This window comes from Phyllostomus hastatus, unplaced genomic scaffold (assembly GCF_019186645.2).
Source record: "Phyllostomus hastatus isolate PE091 unplaced genomic scaffold, TTU_PhHast_1.1 phas_contig_40, whole genome shotgun sequence".
Taxonomy (NCBI): domain Eukaryota; kingdom Metazoa; phylum Chordata; class Mammalia; order Chiroptera; family Phyllostomidae; genus Phyllostomus; species Phyllostomus hastatus.
Window position 1 is genome coordinate 52,509,203 of NW_025333872.1, and position 11,628 is coordinate 52,520,830.

The following is an 11,628-nucleotide window of genomic DNA, read 5'->3' on the forward strand; positions in this document are numbered from 1 at the left end:
AGCAGAAACTTGGCAGGTCAGAAACCAGTGGCATGATATATTCAACGTGATGGCCTCTCCCTGCCTTTCTGTCCCCCAGCACCTGCCTTGATGCCAGATACTTCAGTTCATCACTGTGTGGCACTAGTACCTTTCAAGCTGTTACCTGGGTGCTGGAGCTCAGAGGGAGTGAGTCTGAGTTAAATCCATGTGTGGGTTCTTTAAGGGGAACTGCTTGAGACTCCACAAGTTACTTCTACCAACTCCGTCCCTGCTGGTTTTTGCAGCCAGAAGTTATGGGGACTTATCTTCCTGGCACTGGAACTCTGGGCTGGGGGGCCTGTGTGGGGCTGGGACTCCTCCCTCCCAAGACACCTCTCCTGAAATTTTATCCACAACATGTAATGTGAGACCAGCCTGCTTCACGTCTCCATGCCTACTACTAGTGTAGATGAATGTTGTTTCTTTGATTCCATAGTTGTCAGACTTCCACTCAACCCCATTTCTGATGGTTTTAAGTGATGGTTGTTCTACATTTTAGCTGTAATTTTTATGAGATTGTTGCATATTCTCTTCCAACTTCTATATTAAAATACCTACACAAAAATTCACCAATGTTATTGCAAGTTTTTATAAAAGCACACTGATATGACAGCTGTCACAATAAAATCTAACAAAATTGTTTTGAATGGAGTTAAAGACAACTAAGCTCTACTAGAGCCACCTTATAGAAAAAACAGACGGACTTTCTCACCAGACCAACACCTTGAAACAAATGAAAGTTGAAATACAGCACCAAAATTTTGGGATGTAGCGAAAGCAGTTCAGAAAGGGAAGTCCATAACAATAAATGCCTACCTTAAGAAAAAAAGAAAGGTCCTAAATAACAAATGTAACATTAAACCTCAAAGAACTAGAAAAGGAACAAAGCCCAAAGTTGGTAGAAGGAAGGAAATAACAAAGATTAGAGTATAAATAAATGAATTAGAGACTAAACATAAAATAGAGAAAATCAGTGAAACTGTTATTTTTTTGAAAGACAGACAAAATTGGCAAACCTTTAGCTAAATTCACCATAAAAAAAGAGAGAACACTAAACAAAATCAGAAATCAAAAAAGATACTGCAACAGATGCCACAAAAAATAGAAAGGATTATAAAAGACTTATATGAGCAGTTATATGCCAACATATTGGACAATTTACAAAATATAGATAAATTTCTAGAAGCATACAACCTACCAAGACTGAACCATTGTGAAATAGCAAAATCTGAATTATTAGTAAGGCTATTGAATTTGCAATAAAAAATCTCCCAAAAAACAAAAGTCTAAAACCAGACTGCTTCACTGTTGAATTCTACCAAAAATTTGAAGTGTTAATACCAATTTTTCTAAAACTCTTCCAAAAAATAAAAAAGGAGGGGACTTTTCCAAACTTACTTTGTGAAGTTAGGGTACCCTGATACTAAGCCAGATAAGTATACCACAAGATAAAAAGTTAAAAGCCAATATCCCTGATGAACACAGATGCAAAAATTCTCAACAAAATATTAGCAGACCAAACGCAACAATATTTTGGTCAAGTAGGATGTATTCCAGGAATGCAAGAATATTTCAATATCTGCATATTGGTCAATGTGATAAACTATACTAACAAAATGATAAAAAAAGTTATGTCATCATCTTAATAAGTGTAGAAAAAACATTTGACAAAATTTAATATTAATTTATAATAAAAACTGAAAAAGCAGGCATAGAGGGAACATACTATACATAATAAAGGCCATGCATGACAAGCCCACAACTAACATCATATTCAGCAATCAAAAGCTGACAGATTTTCCTTTGAGATCAGGAACAAGACAAAGATGCACACTGTTAACACTTTTAGTCAAAACTGTGTGGAAAGTCCTAGTCAGAGCAATTAGGCAAGAAAAACAAAAGACATGTAAATTGGAAAAAAAAAGAAGTAAAACTGTTGCTACTTCAAGGTGGCATGATATTGTATATATAAAAACCTCTGTACACCATTAAAAAGATGTGAGAGCTAATAAGTGAATTCAGTAAAGTTGCAGGTTCCAAAATAAATAAAAAAAATACTGTATGTTTCCATATGCTAATAATGAACATTTGGAAAGAGAAATAAACAATTTTAAAGTAGAACCAGAGACATGGAAACAAGAAACCAGAGAGCAGGAGGTAGAGGGATAAGGAGGGAAAGGAGAAAGGTCTAATTGATGAACAGGTATAATGACCCATGGACATGGACATCAGGGTGGAGACCGCCTGTGAGAGCAACAAGATTAAATTGGGACAACTGTAACAAGACAACAACTCACAAGAGGATAAAACATGTAGGAATAAATTTAACCAAGGAGGTGAAATACAATATATTGAAAACTGTGACACTAATAAAACAAATTGAAGAAGAAACACATAAATAGAAAATATTCTGTGCTCATGATTGGAAGAATTAATGTTGTTAAAATGCCCATACTATGGAAAGCAGTCCATAGATTCAATGCAATGACTATCAACATTTCAAAAACATTTTTCACAGGAACAGAACCTATAATCCTAAAATTTCTATAAAGTCTCAAAAACACCAAATACTCAAGGCAATCTTTAGAAAAAAAGAGCGAAGCTGGATGTATTATACTCTTTAATTTCAAACTATATTACAAAGCTACAGTAATACAAACAATTAGGAACTGGCATAAAAGCAGACAAACAGATCAGTGGAATAGAACAGAGTTCAGAAATATACCCATGCATATATGGTCAATTAATTTATGACATAAGAGCCAAGATTATACAGTGGGGAAGGAATAGTCCTCTTCAATGAATGGCGTTGGGAAAATTGGAAAGCCATATATAAAAATATGAATCTTTACCACCAAATTAGAGCTTACACAAAAATTAACTCAAAATGGATTGAAGACTTGACTCTAAGACCTGAAATTGTAACACTTATAATTTTAAAATCACAGGTAGTAAACTCACATGACATAGGTCTTGGCAATAATATTCTGAATCTGACACCCAAAGCTAAAGCAACAAAGGTCAAAATATATATGTGGATTTGCATCATACTAAAAAACTTCTGTATAACAGGGAAGTCTTTAATAAAACTAAAAGGTACCCAAATGGGGGAAATATATACAAATCATGTATATGATAAGGGGATATCCAAAATATATAAATAACTCACACAATTCAAAAGCAAAATTAAAATAATTTTTTAAATCTAATTTTAAAAGGGGTAGAATATATGAATAGAGAATTTGCAAAAAAGGGATACAGACAGAAAACAAGTACATGGAGACATACATATGTAACAATATTAATCAATGGGAAAATTAAAACCAAAATCACAATTAGCTATCACTTCATACTGGCTAAATGGTATTATCAAAAAGGTAAGAAATAAGTTTTGGCAAGATGTAGAAGAAAGGGAATCATTATGCATTGTTGGTAGAAATATAAATTCATATAGCCACTATGGAAAATGATATTAAAACATACAAATAATTCTACTACACAATCCAGAAATTCCAATTCTGGGTGTTTATATGAAGAACATGAAAACACTGAACTTAAAAAGACCTATGCACCCCTGTGTTCATTGCAACATTATTTATAATAGCTAAGACATGGAGCCAGCAGAACTGTCTTTCTATGGGTAAATTAATAAAAATCATGACATGTGTATATAGTGGAATATTATTCAACTATAAAAAGACTGACATCTTTTCATTTGCACTTTTCATTTGAGGATGGGCCTCAATGGTGTTATGCTAGTGAAATAAGTCAGACAGAGAAAGACAAATACCATATGATGTCTCTCATATTTGAAATATAAGAAGGAAAAAAAAAATCCCATCTCCATATATCCTCATCAGTACTTAGCATTTGTTTTTGTTTGTTATTTTAATAAACTAAAAACAGTATCTTGTTTTATGGTTAAGAAAATTAAAATAAGAAATTCAAAGTCAGACAGGTGATATGAAAAGGGAGTTCACAAGAAGAGGAAGACAGAAAACAGCAACACATGAAAAGATATTGCCCTCAATTAACAAACAAATGGGAGCCAAAACAAATTCGATTATGTGTTTTGCTTATCACATGAGAAAAGAGGTACATAACTGATTTCATGATGTGATAGTATATGATGTTATAAATTTCTCTTTTTTTATTGTTTTTCAAGTGTAGTTTTCTTCCTTTTCCCCTCACCCCTTCTCACCTCCCCAGCCCTCCCTACTTCCCTCCCCCATTTCCACCCTCCTCTTACTGTTGTCCATGTGTCCTTTATAATTGTTTCTGTAAACCCTTCACCCTTTTCCCCCTTTATCTCCTCCCCTCTCCCTTCTGGTCACTGTCAGCCTGTTCTCAATTTCAATGTCTTTCACTATACTTTGCTTGCTTGTTCATTTTGTTGATTAGGTTCCTGTTAATGGTGAGATCATATGGTATTTGTCTTTCATTGCCTGGCTTGTTTCACTTAGCATAATGCTTTCCAGTTCCATCCATGCTGTTGCAAAGGCAGGAGCTCCTTCTTTTTTTCTGCTGCATAGAATTCCATTGTGTACCATAGTTTTTTATACATTCACTTAGGAAAATCTCAGATATTCCACATAGCAATATTTTCACTTATATGTCCCCTAGAGCAAGTGACATAAAGGAAATAATAACAAATGGGATCTCATCAAAATAAAAAGCTTCTGCACAGCTAAAGAAAACAACACTAAAATGAAAAGAGAACCAATCGTATGTGAAAACGTATTTGACAATGATACCTCAGACAAGGGTTTGATCTCCAAAATATATAAAGAATTCACACAACTCCACTTTAGGAGGACAGCAACCCAATTAAAAAATGAACAAAGGACTTGAACAGACACTTCTCCAAGGAGGACACACAGAGGGTCCAGAGACATACGAAAGGATGATGTTATAAATTGAAGCACATATTTTAGAAGTGATTTGAATATATCTGTAAAAATATAAAGTGCACATGTGATTTGATTAATCATTTCTGCTCCTAAAAGTTTATCCTAAGTAGATTTACAAAGTATATATAGTTTCAGATTTGCCTATTGTTAATTTAATTATAATAGAAATACAGCAGAAAAAGACTAAAAATCTAACCACACAACACTGAATAATTACAATGCATATATTCATGTGTTTTTAAACATATCAGATATTTAGAAGTGTTATGCAAGCATATGTTTATTTTTGAAAAATTATTTTTGAGTAAGAGGCTTTTTATGTACTTCTGGAAGTATTTTCTTTTTTGAAAAATTAATTTATAGCAGTCCCCCATTATTTGCATTGGGTGTCAGAAACCAAGGATGTATTAAACTCCACATATACTAATTTTTCCCCATGTATACATACCTATGATGATGTTTGATTATAAATTAGATAGAATAGGAGATTAACAACAAAAACTAATAGTAAAATAGAACAATCCTAAAATAAAAGTTATGTGAATGTGATCTCTATCTCTCAAAATATCTTATTGTAGTCTACTCATCTTTTCACTTGAAGGAAGTACTTCTCAGCTTCTTTTTGGTGTTCCTGAACTGACAGCATCATTACTTTTGCACTACTTATGCAGTAAAACAAGGGTTAACTGAACACAAGCTCTGTGATACTGTGACAGCTGGTCTGATAACTGAGATGGCTGCTACGTGACAAATAGGTGGGCAGAGTATACAGCAGGGATATATGGGCAAATGGATGATTCACGTGCCAGGTGGAATGGAAAAATACAGCATAACACTTTATCACAATACTCAAAACTGTGAACAATTTAAAACTTAAGAACTGCTTAGTTCTGAAATTTTCCCTTTAATATTTTCTGACTGCTGTTGATGTGCCTAACTGAAACCTTGGAAAGCAAACATGCAGATAAGGGAGGACTACTGTGTTATAAAAGTCAATGAGAAATCATGTTTTATATTCTCAATAAATTTTTAAAGTACACAAAACATATGTCTACTTTATATAAATATATCTTATAATATAGAAATATATCTTAATATAATATTAATATATCTGTTAATGTAATATAAGTATACCTCTTAATGTATTATAGATATATACTTATTATTTATAATGTAACATTGTAAGGTAGAAACCTAAAACAAAGAGATAAATAGCTGAAAGGCATACATACATTGAAGGGAAAAATTGCAAGTTTCTTCCACTAAGAGAAGATAATTAAAATAAGAATATAAATGGGATAACTGTAATAGCCTAATCAATAAAATATATTTAACAAAGAAGATAAAATAAAAATACAGCTATCAAGCTTATGAAAAGGAAGCAAGGATGTAGTCAGGATGGTTTAAAAGCACTAAATTCTCATTTTTTATATTATGGAGTCAATAAATACTGTTCATAGACATTACATAGCATTTTAGAGTTTAAACATAAGACTGAATAAAACTAGATACATTTGAAGGTAATTGCCTTTGGTGAATGGCAACGTGGCTGTGAGGATTTTCTGAATAACTTGCTCTTGGGGATATATATCTTTGATATTATTTTTAATAAGGATAAAATAATTGCTGCATGCCACTGAGAAGCCTGCCTGACTCCTGTTTTAACATTCAGTTACTTCCTCTCCTATATCTATGTACTTTCTGTGCCTATCAGCATCCCAATTGTGGTCTGGCAATAATTTGTTTGCATGTGTTAACGCATAATGGGAGGAAAGAATATACATTCATGAATAGATAGATAGATAGATAACTAGATAGATATATAGGTGATTGTATATATGTATACAAAGAATATTTCTAGGAGAAAATAAAAAGGAAACATTGGTTGCTTACTGAAAGGCAATAGAATAACATGTTATTTAATAAACCATTTTTAAAAATTGCTCCTACTGCCTTTCAAATATGCCTGTTTAAAATTAATTAACAGAATAAAATATGGCCTTATCTAATAACTTGGTATCATATTATTCTAATATTTATTATATTTTCATTTGTTATATAATCTTTAAACAACTACTATGTAGATATTATAATTGCCAATTTTAAGCTAATTTTTTTTTCTGAAACCTCATAGTTTTATACAGGAAAAGAAAAATATATAGTTTTCCACTCTAGTTTATTATTTAATTATACAATATAACCTCAAGCATAAAGCTAAATAAGTGTGAGTACATTTCAAATCTGCAATTTAAGAATAAAATATCAAGGAAATAGATATGGGTATCACGGAAATGAGGAAATGTGGCAATTTCCCTTTACTTCAAGCTCTGAGTTACTTAGCAGGAGAAAATCCATTAGCAAAGTATAAAGCATGATCCTCCCTTCTTAATTTGACAAATGAAGAAAGTGCTTATCAAAAATACACAGACATTCAATATTTCATTCCAAGTGCTTTCATATGCAGTACCTATCCTTTAATTAAACCAAGTATCTTTCTCAGTAAATCTTATTCAAAATGTCATAAGATTTCAAAACATCAATCAGTAAAACATGTTATTTACATTTGCTTCTAACTCTTTATGAGACCTACAAAATAAAAGGAGTTTCAAAAGTTGCTGTGAGCCAGGGAAGTGTGGATTCTTATAATATTATGTAAAACACAAATTACATTCCATAATAAATAGAATTCCTGATTCTTTATTATGTTTGTGAGATACATTGTAGCATTGCATACTTTCTGCTGCATCAATGGGTAAATCCTCATATTGTTTCATATTTCAGGTACCCAATATTAGGAATACATATTGACAGTGATATTTCAAGTATATTCATAGCTTGTTCCCAGTATACACCATAGGGGATAGTCCATATATTTTTGTAAGTGTGTGGGCACTGATTTTCTCTGACCCATTTAATGTTTCTTTGAATTGCTAATTTTTTAAAACTTGGAAATGTCTGCTATATACCAGGAAGTATACACATGCAGAAGGATTAAAACATTATATGAGAAACCATCCTGAACTTACAATTCAAAAAAAAAGAAAATAAAAGGTTAATGTAGTACATACTGTGTTACCCTTCAGAATTTCCCCTTTAGAACAAAGGCACTTGCTCTGTCAGCTGGCTGCTCACAGGTAGGTCTGGCCCAGCAATTCCCAGGGAAATGACTCGTTGATCAAGGGCACAGAAACCCAATGTGCTTCCCTTAATTCAGGACAACTCTGAATGCAACCAATGGAGTTTATTTGATATCTACGTGCGTACATTTTTTTCCTACATTGGTTACACACCTGACAATACATGAGTACAGTTTTGAATTCAAACAAGCAACATCTTTTTAAAGCAAGTAAAAACAATTTGTTGTAAATTTACTCAGGTATTTATTATTTCTGGTGCTGTTCATTTCTTCTGGTAGATTCAAATTTCAACTGGGCATTATTTTCCTTTTATTGAAGAACTTTCCATAACATTTTTTTTAAATGTAGGTTTCCTGGCAATTGAATTTTTCAATTTTTTTCCTAAAAATGTCTCTTTTGGGGCTTCATTTTATTATAAAGTTATTTAAATTTAATTGAAGTATAATGATTTACATGTTTACATTTGAACAAATTTGACACACACTTAGACATGTGAAACCATGACCACAAACAAGATAGTGAATATTTCCATCACTCGCAAAAGTTTGCTTGTGCTTTTTTCTGGTCCCTGTGAAATTCTGAGATAGTCTCTGATTTACTTATCACTACAGTGCAGTTTACATTTTTCTAAAATATGATATGAATAGATTTATATATAGGTACTGTTGTTTGCAGGCTACTATTACTCAGCATAATGATTTTTAGTTTTATTCATTGAGTGTATCCATAGTGTTAGTCCTAGTTGCTGAGTGGTATTCCATTATATAGATATGCCATAGTTTGTTCAGCTATGCAGCTGTTAACTAATGACTGAGCTGTTTGGTTTTTGATTATGTTGATACATAATCAACACCACATACGTGTCTGCATTTGTGTACGTGTTTGTGTTCTCATTTAGAGTTCTAGGCAGACAGATTTTCCTCCAGTGTTTTCTAGATGCCAAGCTAATACCTCCTGGCTTTTATTTTTTGATAATGATAATTCAGCCATCATTCTTATTTTGTTCTCTTGAAGTTTATGACATTCAAACAGCTTAGTAACTGTATGTGCATCTTACAGATAAGTCAGTCATGGTGCCTCCTATGTAGATTTCTAAAACTTTTCCTCTGTATAGGTCCTTCTCCAATATTTTGTCTCATAAATCCAGGTATCCCAGAATCTGTGAAACGGAACTCTGTTCTCTCATCTCAGGGAGACTACTGTTCCCTACAGTATGTCCCTCCCATTTCCAGGGTCAGTTAACACCTCCAGTTAAAAGCAGAAAATTCATAGGACTAATTTTTTTGTTTCATTAATTTGGGGATTATGGCTCTGACTGTCTTTTATGTAGTGTCTGAAAGTATAGTTTCATATATTTATCTATTAGTTTTCTGTGGAGGTAGGGCTAGTCTAATTTCATGTAGAGTAGTGGAAACTATCTCAATCAATTTTAAATGTGCATCCCTCTGATTACTAATGAGGTTGAATACATTTTCATATAAAGCATTTCACATAAATATTCTATGTAAAATAGGGGATATAATGTACAGCAGGGTGACTATAGCTAACAATATTGTATTGTGTATTTGAAAGTTACTAAGAGAGTAGATCTTTAGCCACTTTGGAAAGAAGTATGGAGTTCTCTCAAAAACTTAAAAATGGATGTGCCTTTTGACCCAGAGATCTCAATTCTGAGAGTATATTCAAAGAAACACAAAACATTATTATAACACAGCATTATTTATAATTGCCAAGATATGGAAGCAGCCCAGGTGTACATCAGAAGATGAGGGGATAAAACAACCATGGGACTTTCATACAACAGAATATTACTTGGCCATAAAAAAGAAAGTTTTACCCTTTGTGACAGTATGATTAGACCTGGAGAACATTATGCCAAGTGAAATAAGCCAGTCAGAGAAAGACAAATACTATATGATGTCACTCATATGGGGAATCTAATGAACAAACTGAACTAATAAGCAAAACAGAGACAGATTCATAGATAGAGAGCAGGATGACAGCTAAGCAGGGAGGGCTGTGGAGGAGTGATTGAGCAAAACAGAAAAGGAGTCAGGGACATGGGCAACAGCTGGTGATTGATGGGGGGAAGGGATTATAAGAGGAGTAAATGATAATAGAAAAAAATATAATAAACAAAAGTTTTAAACAAGAAAATGTCATGTTTTCTTATATAATGTATGCTATTTTCCCCTTTTATTATGCTTTGTCACTTTAAGATGTTTTAGGAATCTTTATACATTTAGATAAATTTTTATTGTTTTTTTATATTACAAATACTTCATAAACTTCTAGGCCTCATTTTACTTGAATTTTTAAAATATAAAACATAATGTCTACTTTTAATTCTCTTAATTCTATCTTTAAAACACATTCAGTGCATGATTACTTCTTACCAATATCATTGCTACCATCCTGGTCCAAACCCTTCATATTATTCCAATGCCACTCTGCTCTCTCTGCTTCCATGTTTGACTCTGTAACTAGAAGGTCCAACTGTCTTGATTTGCTGGGGTCCATCTTGATTGTTTTTTACTCATTATTAAGTACTATTATTTTCACTCTTAAAATTGCCCTTGCTTGCATAGATAACACATTCTAAAAACAAAACAAAACTCATTTGGTTCTAAAGTCTCTATCATTCCCCCCATATCATGCCAAACCTCTCAAATATGAAATTTGAGGAAACCACAAACATTAAAAAATTAGTCAAGAACTTACATTAAATAGGATTTGTGGTTTTCAGAGTCTAAAGTGGGAAAAAATTCTGTGCTGTTCTAGTTGTTATGTGAGAAAAAATGAAATAATTTTTAAAGGAAGCAGAATTCAATGGATAACATTAGAAATGAAATATAAGATGCCTTGGTATTTCAAGCTTTGATTATATAATTAAATTTATATTAGCATAATAGAACTTTCATTTAAGTTAACATTACTTAACATTTGGTTTGTTTGATATTTTCTTCCAAGTACAGATTAAGTGAAAATAACAAAGTGGGAACTAAAAGAGCTACTTAGAAAAATGTTGTGAGAAAAACTGCTTGTTTTCCATTTTCCTTGATTTCCTCAGAGTATGGCTCATTGACAATTAAATGCCAAGGACTTCAGTATTAAGGTTAGTGTTCATTTCTTCACCGTGAAGTGGAATACATCTCACCAATATATAGGGATGTCTTCATGGTACATGTGTGGTATGGATAAATCTCAAAATAAGTGTGCTCAACAAAGTGAGTGAAACGGAGTGAAAACTGACTAACTTTTCTTTAAAGAAATCTGGCTTGGAAAGCCATTTGCTTCAAAGTTTACTTTTTATTAATTCCAAAAATTCATATATAATTTTCTTTATAGACTTAGGTAATCTACTTATTCACTTATTAAATTATTTTATAAATACTTGTTAAGGTACTGAGCTATGTTTGAAGAACTAATTTGAATATGTCAAAGTATTCATAGTCTATTGACAAACACAGATCAAATTAGAAATCACTGTGAAATGAAAATGCAAGGAGATTGACAATCTGAACATATATTGCCATATATTGCCATATATTGCCAGTATA